A 13,898-nucleotide genomic window follows, 5' to 3' on the forward strand; every position below is an offset into this window, starting at 1 on the left:
GGACAAGCCCAGGACATTTCCCTCTGCTCTTGTCCCCTTGGGGAAGTGTTGCCACCAGTATCTAGACAGTGAATGGCGAAGGAACAAAAAGAAACATGCAGATCAGGCAATATGGACCAGTGGAGGGGGTGAGGATGTGGCTGGAATCTTAAACTGGGGGAAGTTGGAGAAGCCTCCACTGAGAAGGGGATATCAGAACAATGACCCCAGGAAGGAACGATGTTTCCACCTGCAGGGGAGGGAACAGAGAGTTCCAGGCAGACAGACAGCCCATGTGGAAGCCCTAAGGCAGGAGCCACCCTGTCCCAAGAAAAGGAAAGAGGCCTGTGTGGCTGGAGCAGAGCGAGGATGACACACGCAGGAGATGAGGCCAGGAAGGTCCTAGGGGAGCAGAGCAGGGAGGGCCCAGGTCTGCAAATAGTTCTCTCCCACATCTCAAGAGAATTTTGGAAACTATGTATACCCTCACCCATATCAAGTGAACATGTGATTTTTTTTCCTTTATATTATAAACTACAACTCTAACAAATAATGTAATTATCTTAAATATTTAAAATACATGCTGATAAGTTCAGATAAGCTCCAAGAAGTACAGGGTCACTCTCATCTGACATGTGGGGACTAAAGGGGAACACGTTTGGGGGAGTTCAGAATGTTCCTTTTGGACATACGAAGGGGGAGACACCTCTTAGACCGCCCAGCAGAGAGCTGAGGACACAACTGGACACAGGATTCCACAGTTCAGGGGAGAGGTCTGCAAGGGAAATGTTGACATGTCAGTGGGGTTTCAACCACAAGATGACACGAGAAGGAAAGGCAGTGGGTGTGGACTGAGATGAGAAGAGGTTCAGGGACTAAGTGGTGGGTCACTCCCACAGTCAGAGAACACGGAGTTCAGGACACACCAGAAGAAGAAAGTGTAAAGTGATCAGGGAGGTGACAAGAAAATTAAATCAAATAGACTTTTGGAGGTTAGTGGGACGTCTTTTAGGCAAGAAAAAAAAAAAGAGGGAGAGACCAGCTGTGCAACGTGTTGTGGAAAGGAGAAAAAGAAAAAAGGACAGAAAACTAAATACTGGTTTAGAAATGGAGATATCACTGGTGACTCTGAAAACTAAAATATCAGTGGAATAGTGGATGTGAAAGCTTGACTGGATGGGGTGAGGAGAGAATTGAAGGCAAGAATTGAACACACAATACAAGCAAGTTTTTACCTTTTAAATGGAATACAGAAGAAGGATCTTTATCTTACTAAAGATAAATACGTATTTCATGGACAATTTTTGTTTTAAAGATGGAAGAATGAAGGGGGAAAAGCTTCATTGTGTGTGTGCGTCTGTGTGTCTTAATGGAAAATACCACCATCTGGGTACTTTGATCAAAATAATTCCCTTGAAGTAAATATTGGTGACACCATGGAGGAAGGATGCCACACCATCCTGAGACTGCTAGTGGGGTGGCAAGTGGGGCACAATTGCAGGGCCAGCAAGAGCCAGGAGCAGGGACAGACCATTCCCAGTCTCTACTGAGCAGAGACCACAGGCCCTGAGGAAGGGAGCAAGGCTGGTAGGAGATCACTTCTCTTGCTTCTGGAGGCTCAAAGGAGGAAAAACAAAGGTATCCTAGGAAAAAGATAAAAGAGGAGTTGGTCTGCTGAGATGATCAAGAGAAAAGGTGTGGAATCCACAAATAGCAAAATGCAACCAGGAAAGTGAAGTGAGATAAGATCAGCCACAGGGACAGAAACAGGGTAGGCAGAGCTGGATGAGGTGGTGATGTCAGGAGAAGGCAAGGAAGTAGGGAATCCCGGGAGAATGATTACATCAATGCTTTGTATCGGGGCATTTGTCTTATATGACTATTAGTAATTCAATAGCCCAGCCTGGGCATGATATAGCAAGACCCCATTTCTAAAAAAAAAAAAAAAAATATATGTATATCTATATCTATATATTTGTGTGTGTATAAACAAACAAAATAAAGTACAGTAGTATATTCTGTTGGTTTACCATTTTAATCCCTGTTGCAGACAGAAAAGCCAGGCCCCACGTGTAGTGAGAAAATGAATGAATAGGAATGTCATATAGTCATACTGGTCCACCCTCTGGCACAACCTTCACTTTGAGGAGCCTGGATGTTGTCCTGAGGAATATGGGAAGCCAGTGGAGGGTTCAATGCCAGAGATGGACATGACCTGCTTTTAGATTTAGATATGATAACTCTAAAGCAGAGAAAGACCTCTGAAGAAGGTCTCTCTGTCTCTAAGTCTAAGTTCCTGATTCTTCCATTCTAGTCCCTTTGTTTTTAATTTCTTTTTTCATTTTTGAAGGACTGGGTCTCACATAAAATTTTAATTAAAACTAGGGACACGTTCCCCCCCAAACAAAAGCCACACACAGACACTACTCTATTTGGCCAATCACTTCAGGGATCCATGTCAATCACACTGAGGTTTTCTGGTAAAGTCCCTCATCTCCACGTTGCAGGTGGGCTCACTGAGGCTCAGAGAAGTTTCACCAAGTTATCCTGACAGGGTCTGAGTTGAGTGAGAAGAAGATGTACCTGAATCCTGATGTGGTGGCCTGGAAGGGCCAATGTATGGGTTGGTCTCTATCACACCTCCTCTAGAAAACTCCAGGACCATCTTTCACATGAGTCAGCAAAAGAAGCTTCTCTTTCAAGATTCTGTTGTCATTGATCCCAAACATTTAATTACTCTCTACCAGAGATCACAGTAATATACTGAGAAAATACACAACTGTGAACACCTACCTATGGGTGTTTAAAACAGTCGGGTCTGAGCAAATTTTTTCTTCATCAATGCATGGGCTCTGTTGGAACAAGCTTCCAAGTCAATCCAACCCATCCTTCCACCTTTGCAGAGACATGATGGACCGGAGGGACTTGAGGGGAACATCTATTTAGGAGTTCACACCTAACTATTTTTAACAGATGACATGAGGGAAGAAAACTGAATACCAGACTAGCTACTTCAACTAGGTTTTGATGTTAAGGTTAAAAATGGGTCATTGATATCTTTACGAAGTACACATTGAAACAATCTAAAATTACATATTAGGTACCAAAGAATGTTTCTAATATATGATAAAGACAAGCCAGGTGTGGTGGCTAACACCTATAATCTCAGAGACTCTAGAGGACAGGAGACAGCAACATCATTTGTGCCCAGGAGTTGGAGGCTGCAGTGCGCTATGATTATGTCACTTTCCAGCATGGACAACAGGACCAAACCCTATGTCTTAAAAAAAAAAATGTCATCATGGAAAGAATAGAAGGTAAAATAAATACATAAACTGGACACAACTTATTCAAAGAGAAACAATTTTGAAATTCTTAAAAAAAATTAATGAATTCTTGGGTCAAAGAAAGAAATATGAAAATATGTACTTTTGAAAACAATGATGTAAGCTGATTATAGGATACTACCAACCGTATTTCAGGAGTAATTATATAGAGAGAAATACAAATTGAATAAACCAAAAATCATGTCAAGCTTCAAAAAACAATTAATGAAATGAAAAAGAATTAGAAAAGAACGGAAATCCATTACAAAAAGAGCATAAAACCATTTTCAATGTTCCTTTTGAAAGGAACCATGTGGGCTCATGCCTGTAATCCCAGCACTTTGAGAGGCTAACATGGGAGAATTGCGTGAGCCCAGGAGTTCAAGACCAGCCTGGGCAACATAGCAAGACCCCTACCTCTACCAAAAAAAAACTTTTTTTTAAAGGCACCCTGTGGTAAGAGACTCCATCACTTCTTCCCCACTTTACTCCCCATACCCTACCCCATCCCAGGAAAAGGGAAGAGATTACCCACGATTGAATGAGTAAAGTCACTTTCCTCTGGCTGAATATGGATTTCAGGTGGAAGCTAACCTCTGCTGCCATAATTATAAAATGCACCAACCTTGGAAGGAGGAAGTTGGCAATTCCCATTCTCATCTGAACCATTTAAACAAAAATGTATTATATTATATAGAGAGAAATGAACAGGTCACTACTTAACCATCATAATCAATCATCTTACCACTCATCTGGCCCCAGAGTCCTCCCACTTTTTCCATTATTGGGTACATCCCTCTCTCATTCTGTACATATCTCTCAATCTCATGTTCTTGCTCTAGCTCTTTTTTTTTTCTTTTCTGTGTTTCCCCCCTGAGTTTCAGCCTCTCTCCTTTTCTGCTCTTTCTCCTCTTTTTCCTTCTCTCTATTCCTTCTCTTCTGCCTGTCTTCCTCCATTCTGGAAACTTCTTTCACCTCTTGTTCCTTTTTCCTCAGTCTTTTCATTGTCCCCATATCCACATATTTCTGCCTCTTTCTTCCCTGTCTCTGCACCCCCTCTGCTCTCCCTGGTAAACTCCCTCTTCCCTGTAACACCCCCTTGTTCCCACTCTCTGCCACCCCCAGGTCCCTAGGCTTCCTCCCTCCTGTGGTTCCCCCTCTGCTCTCCTTGTCACCAGGTGCTCCCTCTTGTTGTCCCAGCACCACGCCGCTCTGTCTCCCCCGCACTCTCTGTCTGAGGTGCCTCCCCCTTTGCTGCCCTGTCCTTATTTTGCTGAAATTCATCTCTGGGGAGATCAAGCTCTTCTCTACATTTCTCCAGTTGCTCTTCTCCCCCTGCTACTTTCCCACATTCTTCTTTCACTTACTGTCTCTTTGTAAATCCTTCACCCATCTTCGACTGTGCATTCTTTTCTTCTTCGCATTCTCAGTTTTTCTATTTCCTCTCAGTCTCTCTCCTGATCCCTTTTGCCCACGCAGTCAAAGGGAGGGGAATGGAGTAAGATGTCCGACTCCAAGAAGAGCAGCATTTCCCCGTGGGGCGTTATTTGGGACGCAACAACACTGGCTGTCTCAAGAAAGGACCACGGTCACCTCCCCCAATGCGGAATCTGAGGAAGGAGTGACTCCTAAGAACCCTGGGGAACAGAAGGGCCCGACCCAAGGAGGAAGGGAGGGGTGAGGAGGGGGGTCTGCAGAATCCCCGGACCAGGGAGAGGACGCGGCTTCTCCAGGACCGGGGCTGCCGCGCTGCCCTCCAGGGGCCCAGAAGGGCGAGGCTTGGGGAACCGGAAGAGCCTGAATCCACCTCGGGGGTGAGGACTTTGCATGGAGGGCGGAGAGGTCAGTAACGGGTTTTAAGCAGGGAACCGGTGCTAAAGGAGGCGTCTACGTGGCCTGAAGGCAGAAAGACTGGGGGCAGGAAAAGCCTCAGAGAGATTTTTTCCAATGGACGCGACCCTCGCACCCGGGGCGACGTCTGATTTGCTTGGGCTGAAGGGAACGGTGTGCGGATCTAAGGTCTGTAGGAACCCCCAGATCCCAGGTATGGAAGCGCAAGAAGACTGCGAAGCCCAGGTTTAAGTCTTAACATAGACAAAAGGAAACTCAGGCGCAGCCACGTTACAATTACTCCAAGCGATCCGCCTCCAGGTCCACAGAACACTGCGCCCGCAGGACAGCCCAGCCCTGGACCGGCCGGCCAGTGCATGGTCGGGGCCTGGCGGGCTGTGGGCGGGGCCTGAGCGTCCCTCCGCCTAGCAAGGCTTTGGAGGTTGGAGGACCTAACAGGGAGGCTGAAGCAGCTCAGGGGACTGAGAGCTGGGATCCTTCTGGCGGGATCCACGTGCGTTGTGATTTCATCCAGGAAAGTTCCTAAGATTCAAATTAATGTTAGCAGGCCAGGCACGGTGGCTCACACCTGTAATCCTAGCACTCTGGGAGGCCAGTGCGGGTGGAGCCTTTCAGCTCAGGAGTTCCAGACTAAGCCTGAGCAAGAGCGAGATCCGTCTCTACTAAAAATAGAAAGAAATGATCTGGACAACTAAAAATACATATAGACAAAATTAGGCGGGCATGGCGGCGGCGCATGCCTGTAGTCCCAGCTACTTGGGAGGCTGAGGCAGGAGGATCTCTTGAGCCCAGGAGTTTGAGGTTGCTGTGAGCCTGGCTGACGCCACTGCACTCTAGCCCTGGCAACAGAGTGAGACTGTCCCAAGAAAATAAAAGTAAAAATAAATTAATGTTAGCAATTTAATTAGAAAGCCCTAGACTTGACTGTGAAGGGGATACAAGCTAGAATGTGAAATGCAAATCTCTGGGTCGGCAGAATGTGCAATTTCATGCTGATGCCCAACAGAACAGAATGGGAATCCTTTGCTTTTCTATTCCCCATTTACTCCGAAGGGATTCAACCCTGTGCTCAGTTCCAGAGACTTTCATAGGGACCACACCTGAGGTGCAAGGCATGGAAACCTAAATCCAGTAAGAAGTTAGGTCACCAATTGTTGCTTTTAAAAAAGCAATAACCTTTTAAAGTAGTTATTAATTAGTTCTTCCTTACAATTGGTACACTTGTTATGTTATTCCACTGAAGATAAGTTAACGTTAAATACTTTTGAGATAAACTTTGTTGACATCACAATATTGTTATGTCAATAATTTGAAAATATACTGTAATTTCAAATTGACTTTATGTGCATTCTGAAAAAACATGCTTTTTATTTTAAAATGGTAATGTATTTTAGGTCTTTTTTTAAATCTTTCTCAATGTCCTGTTACGTATGGATAACAAAGGCATTTGCATTTATTTTCCCCTAGAGGGATAATTTTGCAGTGTCTCTAAGAGTATATGGCAGGTAGGCTATTCTCCTTCATAAAACCTTGGAAGAAACGAAAACTTGATTATCAAATTTTAAATATCTTCATTTCTACCAGCAATAATTTTATGGCAGTATCCATGAGTTCACATGTACTGAGAAGTATGTTTTTCTCTAACATCATTATTTGTGGAAAGTTTCATTCATGGAGCGATGGCAATAAATTTAAATATGATCATGCTCACATAGGAAACTTAGCATATTTAACCTTTTATCGGCGTAAAATGAGCAGAATGTCCTCGCATGGCACACAGATGAATACAAGCTATACCTGCAGGGTTTAAAAGTTGCACTGCCAGAATAGAATTTGGGATCTTTACAAGGTAGATTATTTTGTATTATGCAATATTGCTAAGTAACTATGTTTCCAGGAAGGAACTTTAACCTGGACTTCCCTGATCCAAGCAAATAACTGAGTTGATTGTCGAGCTTTTGGTGAAACTCAAAACAGTAGACAAGAAGCTGACTATAGCTGAAAGTCTTGAATCCATTTTGCATATGGAGAGTTTTGCTCCTTCTAAACATTTCAAGGAAGCAACATGGACATTCTTATTCATGAGAAATAAAAAAAGGATATTTTCTCAGGCACAGAAAAAGTTTGACGTATGCTCTCTGTAATGTCATTATAAGATAGACACAAATAACTAAGGATTTAAAATATTTTTTCTAACTAGGAACTACTTTCACCTATTGAGTATATATTATAGCCTATACCATAAAAAAGAATGAGCAGCTTTTGTTATATTTTTCTTTTTACATTTTAAGTTTTTTCTGAGGTCTAGATGGGACAAAAGAGAGAATGTACACATCCTAACACAGATGGAACAACAAAATTATTTACTATTGTTGAAAAATAAATTTAGACATAGGATTTTATTCAAAAGGAGTATTACAATAGGGAGAATGTTTCAACCACAAGTTCTGCAAATGTCCAAGAGTCACAAAGAAACGAGCTTTTCTTTTCTATGAAGGAGTAAAGAAGTCTAGAAAGCACCAGGTGTGGGGCAGTGGATGAGCCATTGGGACCTACAGGGACTCAGGGAATATTTTAGCCTAAGATCAGCCTGTTCTTGGGAGGGGTTGTCCAGGAGCAGAGCTTGTTCTGATTTTCAATGACCTAGGGCAGTCCAAAGTGTGGGGGCCTGGCAGGAGTGAAACTTAACTAAGGTTTTACTAAGTTAAAAAACACTGTCCGCCTGTGGTGGCTCACACCTATAATCTTAGCACTTTGGAAGCCAAAGGTGGAAGGATTCCTTGAGCCCAGGAGTTCGAGACCAGCCTGAGCAAGAACAAGACCTGGCCTCTACAAAACAAACAAACAAAAAAGAAAACCCAAAAATTAGTTGGGTGTGGTAGTGGGAGACCATAGTCCCAGCTATTCTGGAGGCCGAGGCAGGAAGACTGGTTGAGCCTAGGAGTTAGAGGTTGTAGTGAGCAATGATGATGGCAGTGCACTCTAGCCAGGGTGATACAGCAAGACCCTGGCTCAAAAAACAAACAAAAAAACCTAGTATCGTTCTTATTGATCAGTAGGGACAAACAATTAGGGAATACTTAATAAGACAAAGGGTAGGAATTTGGAGGGCTTTTATCTAGCTTTCTCCTATGTAAATAACAGTGCCATCATTAGACTTAATAAAGTGCTATGGGGCAGGTGTGGATCAGGCCTGTAATCCTAGAACTCTGGGTGACCGAGGCAGGAGGATTGCTTTAGTTCAGGAGTTCAAGACCAGCCCGAGTAAGAGCAAGACCCAGTCTCTACAAAAATAGAAAGACTAGCTGGGCGTGGTTGTGCGCACCTGTAGTCCCAGCTACTCAGGAGCCTGAGGCAGGAGGATCACCGGTGCCCAGGAGTTTGAGTTTGCAGTCAGCTGTGAGGATGCCACTGCACTCTAGTCCAGGGAACAGAGTAAGACCTTGTCTCAATAAAAAAAGTAGAGATGGCACCAAAGGCATGAGTCATTATAGAAAAAAAAATCTATAAACTGGATTTTATCAAATATAAAACTTTGGTATATGAAAGAATTTGTTAAGACGATAAAAGAAATGCCACCAAATAAAAAATATTTGCCAACCACATAGCTAGGAAAAACCTAATATGTGTAATACATACAGAATTCTAGAATGACTTCACAAAAACCAAATTAATCAAATTAAAAACTGGACAAAAATATGAAGAGACTTGTTATTGAAGCAGATATACAGACAGCAAAGAGTCACATGAAAAGACTTCCAACATCACTGCCCGAGTGTGAGACCTCAGCATTTTTTGCTTTCTCCATGTGAAGCTCTTGCTGCCTTTGGAGATAATGGAAAAGGAAGACCTCCCACCAAATATTCCAGGGTGTGTTTGGTGACGGATATTAGGAACCTGTAATTGTTCCTGAGAATTGACAATGGGAACACAGGTTTTCCAAATAGTCTCAGCTCAGGAAGTGTACACTCTCATTGACACTATTGGTAAATTGTTCATTGCAGTTCAATGAGCTGATATTTAAGAATGAGAAATAGGTCAAGAACTGGATACCTCTCCTGAAAGATTGGATGGTCTTTCTTACAGGATTATGTGGTAAAATCAGTGTTTCTCCAACTAGTTTCAGCATCATTCATAGGAACCACTGACCTATAAAATAAAAGCACAAGTGCCAGGCAAGGTGGTGTGCACCTGTAATCCCAGCTACTTGGGAGGCTGAAATGAAAGGATCACTCGAGCCAAAGAATTTGAGGTGGCAGTGAGCTATGATCAGGCCAGTACACTTCAGCCTGGGTGACAGAGTGAGACTCTGTCTCAAAACAATAATAAAAAAATTATAGCGTAAACGTAACAGGAAAAAAAAGTTACCAGAATCACAATAATGTATAAAGACAACCCATTTAAAAAGGACAACAGATACTAACCAAATAAGTATAGATGTTGAGTAGTTGAAGGACATAAATTACTAGCACTGTTATTGTGGTATCACAGTTGACATTGGTCTTTGCAGCCAGACATGAATTCAAACTCTGATTCAGACGGTGGGATGTGACTAGGTGAGTTTCTTTTTTAAGAGACAGAGTCTCACTCTGTTGCCCAGGCTGTAGTGCAGCAGCATGATCATAGCTCGCTGTAGCCTCCCACTCTTGGGCTCAAGTGATCCTGCCTCAGCCTCCCAATTAGCTAGGACTACAGGCTACTTGTTTCAATTTTTATAGAGACAAGGTCTCACTATGTTGCCCAGATTTAGGCGAGTCTTTTTTTTTTTTTTTGAGACAGAGTCTCACTCTGTTGCCCAGGCTAGAGTGCCATGCCGTCAGCCTAGCTCACAGCAACCTCAAACTCCTGGGCTCAAGCGATCCTCCTGCCTCAGCCTCCCCAGTAGCTGGAACTAGGTGAGTCTTTAACCTGCTATGTTTCCTCATTGCTGAAATAAGAATATCATCATACTTATTTCAGAAATAAGATTTATAAGTTATTAGACATAAAACGTTAATAACAGTAATACTCTAAGTGTGATTAATGTAACATACACATGCAAACATAATGAATCACTTATTAAACAAAATATATTTATTAAGTATTTTTGGATGGGAACAAATCTAAGGGGAAAATATGGGGTGTCAGTTTCCTGGGTAAAATTAGCACAAATGTCACCTTTTCCTGCAGGATCCTCTGGCTCGGAATAGGAATACCAGGCAGCAGGAAGTGGTAGAATGGCCTCCAGAGATTTGCCAATGCAGAGTCTCTCTTTGTCAGAAACTATAGTTGAAGTCTTGGGAACTACCTCCTTCATTAAGTATATTTTGAGTTCTCTGTCCAGATGCTTACTGGCCTCCACACACATGATTTTCAGGCAGGAATCCTACATAACTTGCACATTAGGAGACTTCATTTCGCCATCTTGTATCACCCTAGTACTTTCACTAAAGACTCACAGGGACAATTCTGTTTTTATATTTATAGAGAACCTAGATTGTACCTGCCATTGTTTTATGTGCATTTTCATTTCACAAAATTTTATTTCCAAACAACTCACTAATTTATGCCCCCCCAATATTTTTCACTGGAGTAACACTAGAAAGAAATACATTAAATTTATAATCCGTACTACAAGGCATGGAAAGAAAAAATCTCCAGTAAAAATCATATACAAAAAGTAATTTTACTACAATTAAAAATAGACCACAGGCCAGGCGCGGTGGCTCACGCCTGTAATCCTAGCACTAGGGGAGGCCGAGGCGGCTCGATTGTTTGAGCCCAGGAGTTCGAGACCAGCCTGAGCAAGAGCGAGACCCCATCTCTACTTAAAATAGAAAGAAATTTTATGGACATCTAAAAATATATATAGAAAAAATTAGCCGCGCATACCTGTAGTCCCAGCTAATCGGGAAGCTGAGGCAGAAGGATGGCTTCAGCCTAGGAGTTTGAGGTTGCTGTGAGCTAGGCTGACGCCACAGCAGTCTAGCCCAGACAACAAAGTGAGACTCCCTCTCAATAAAAAAAAAAAAATATATATATATACACACACACACACACACACACACACACTAGAATATATTGCTCAGTATCATAAACTGAAAACATGTCCATAGACTTTGGAAAAACACTGTCATGGTGGCAGGTGCCTGTAGTCTCGGCTACTTGGGAGCCTGAGGCAGAAGGATTGGTTGAGCCCAGGAGTTTGAGGCTTCCGTGAAGTATGATCACACCCCTGCACTGCAGACTGGGAAACAAAGTAAGACCCCATCTCTTTCTTTTTTTTTTGAAAAACTCATCTAGTAAAATTGGTTAGTCATGCTTCTTATAGAATAAACTTTCCACACATTATTTTTAATTGAACTAGTGTAAAAACATCTTAGGCAATTTAGCTAAACGGGATTCAGAAACATTTCAACAAGAATGTTGTGTAATGGGACCTATGGGCTCAGCAGAAAAAGAAATGTAGTAAGCTATTACTATGAAGAAAACTGGGGTCTTCCCAATTTTCTGAAGCAAGAATTCAGGAGTTTCAAGGGTAAACATTCGGTGTTGTATTGCAGAGTCAGTGTCCACTGTGAAGTTAGACTACTGACCTCTGCACTCCCTCTTACTACTATTTCCAACCTGTCCAGCTGATAGTTCCTGGGTGTGCACTCCTTTGGCACCAGATGGAAGTTCAAAACACAGGGGGTGGCGAGGTACCCCAACCCAACCCAACCATTTAATACTTATAACACTGCAAGCTAATTACTTATTCCTGTTTTCTCAATCCATTTTTGGACCAGTCTTGGAAGTCTACCCATCATTCCCCACAAGACCACATTATGTAATAAACATTCTTGTAACACTTCAGCATTTGGCATCATCATTCTCGATATTCAAACTAAATGCTAGGTGGGGTTCAAACTAGTTCCAGGGCAGTGGTCACAAATTAAAATTACCAAAAATATTAGAAGGGTGAATATATAAATCTCTAGTTTATCAAAATGAAACAATATGCTCATTGTGTATATTCATTCTTAAAAGAATTTCATGAACATTAATCTTTCCAAATGACATCACTGAGCATTCCTAGGACAAAAGAGAGGTATTTTTATCCTTATACCACACACTTCCTTTTATGTCCTTATACCTTTTATATCCATACTATATTTATATTTTCACTTCATATAAATCAAGATGCATACCATGGGTCTTATTTGGCACAACAAAAAGAGGCAAGTGGAAATTTAATACAGTGCATGTTCACCAACAGTGATGCAGCTTTTGGGGTTTAAGGGTCTGAAATTGCACATCTATGGGATTTTCACAATAGCTGCATCAGTATCCTGAGACATTGTGTGGAGACAAAAACTTAAATGCAATGTATGATTCTAGGTTTTTGAAATTATATATTGTTGGATTCCACCAAGGAAAGAAATTCTTCTAGATCCTTCAACCTTCAGAACGTAATGGTGCATTGTTATTTTCTATTGTGATGTGTACTACAGAGGTAGGAGAAAACTATGTTGGGTTATTTCAGAGGTATGAAATAACAATACATTTTATAAAACATATGCTCTACAATACATTCTGAGAGAAGCAGCAGCAATTTCTAATCTCAGCAGTTACATGTGAATCCTACTCAAAGAATGCTACTCTGGTTCTTTTCATTAAATTTTCCACCCTGATAACTGTTCTTTCTTAATTTTCAAAACTAAGACTTATTTTTCATCAATCTTTGCTATGCAGTAGCTATTACCATTCAATGGCAAAGGTGGCTACCATTTCTCCAGCATTATTTCTACCATATAATCAGTCCTCAATAAAATACTTCTCTTCCCATACAAACCCCAGTGTCTTAAGGTCTTGATCTGCTCTGTATTATGGTTACTTGAGATTTGTCTACTTTGACCTACAGTGCCCTCCTGTCAGAAGAGAACCCTGAACACAATGAGCAAGATGAGCGACATCATACTTTTATATTATTCTCTGCCCCTCCCAAATGCTAACTGTGATGGTATTTAATATTCAAAGGCAGCATCCTTCTTCTCAGAGGAACATGGATGGAAGTGATCCTCATCCTTAAAGGAGGCCTTGCCAGGCAATGGATTCTTTCCCACAGACCACAATGAAAGGCTTGTGAAAAAGGCAAATTAGTCAGATTTCAAAGTTCAAGTTGAAAGTTATGAATAGTAAAGTAGCCTTTTCAAGAATCCTCAAATGGGGGGAGCAAGGGCAATATATGTAACCCTAAACTTTTTACCCGTATAATATGCTGAAATAAAAAAAAAAAGAATCCTCAAATAAATGAATAAAATATTTTGTAACTTCAAAGTGATTGGCCATCTCCAAATGTCCTGGCACCTTTGATATATATCATGCTGTAAGTTTTAACATATTTGGATGTAGAATTATTTTACAGTATGTAATACCAAAGGTTAATCATGGAGAATTAGAGATTGAGTGATTCCTCATTCAAATCTTCACCTACATTTATGGCCCCTGGGTAACAGCCTCAACATACACTTTACATGTGTGCTTTCATCAAAGATGTGTATTTTGATTCCCAGTGGGTGGTGAGGCATGAAAAAAGCCTCTTCCACATACAATTATATGATTTTTGTTTAGCATGGGGTCTCCGATGTTAATGCTTGAACTCATGAGGGGTTCGCCATAGTCTGTAATTGTAAGGATTCTTTTGAGAATGAATTCTACAATGTGATACAAGGAGTGAATTGGGACTCCACACCTTGCCACACTCATTTATATGGTTTCTTT

The 13,898-nt window shown here is 41.6% G+C and overlaps 1 protein-coding gene across 2 annotated transcripts in view; it reads left to right on the top strand.

The window, feature by feature from the left end:
* Positions 1-13,898, top strand: part of LOC138374961 (zinc finger protein 480-like) — a 240,769-nt gene that overhangs the window by 107,849 nt on the left and 119,022 nt on the right. The window lies entirely within an intron of this gene.

This window comes from Eulemur rufifrons, chromosome 24, assembly GCF_041146395.1.
Source record: "Eulemur rufifrons isolate Redbay chromosome 24, OSU_ERuf_1, whole genome shotgun sequence".
In the NCBI taxonomy this organism is placed as follows: domain Eukaryota; kingdom Metazoa; phylum Chordata; class Mammalia; order Primates; family Lemuridae; genus Eulemur; species Eulemur rufifrons.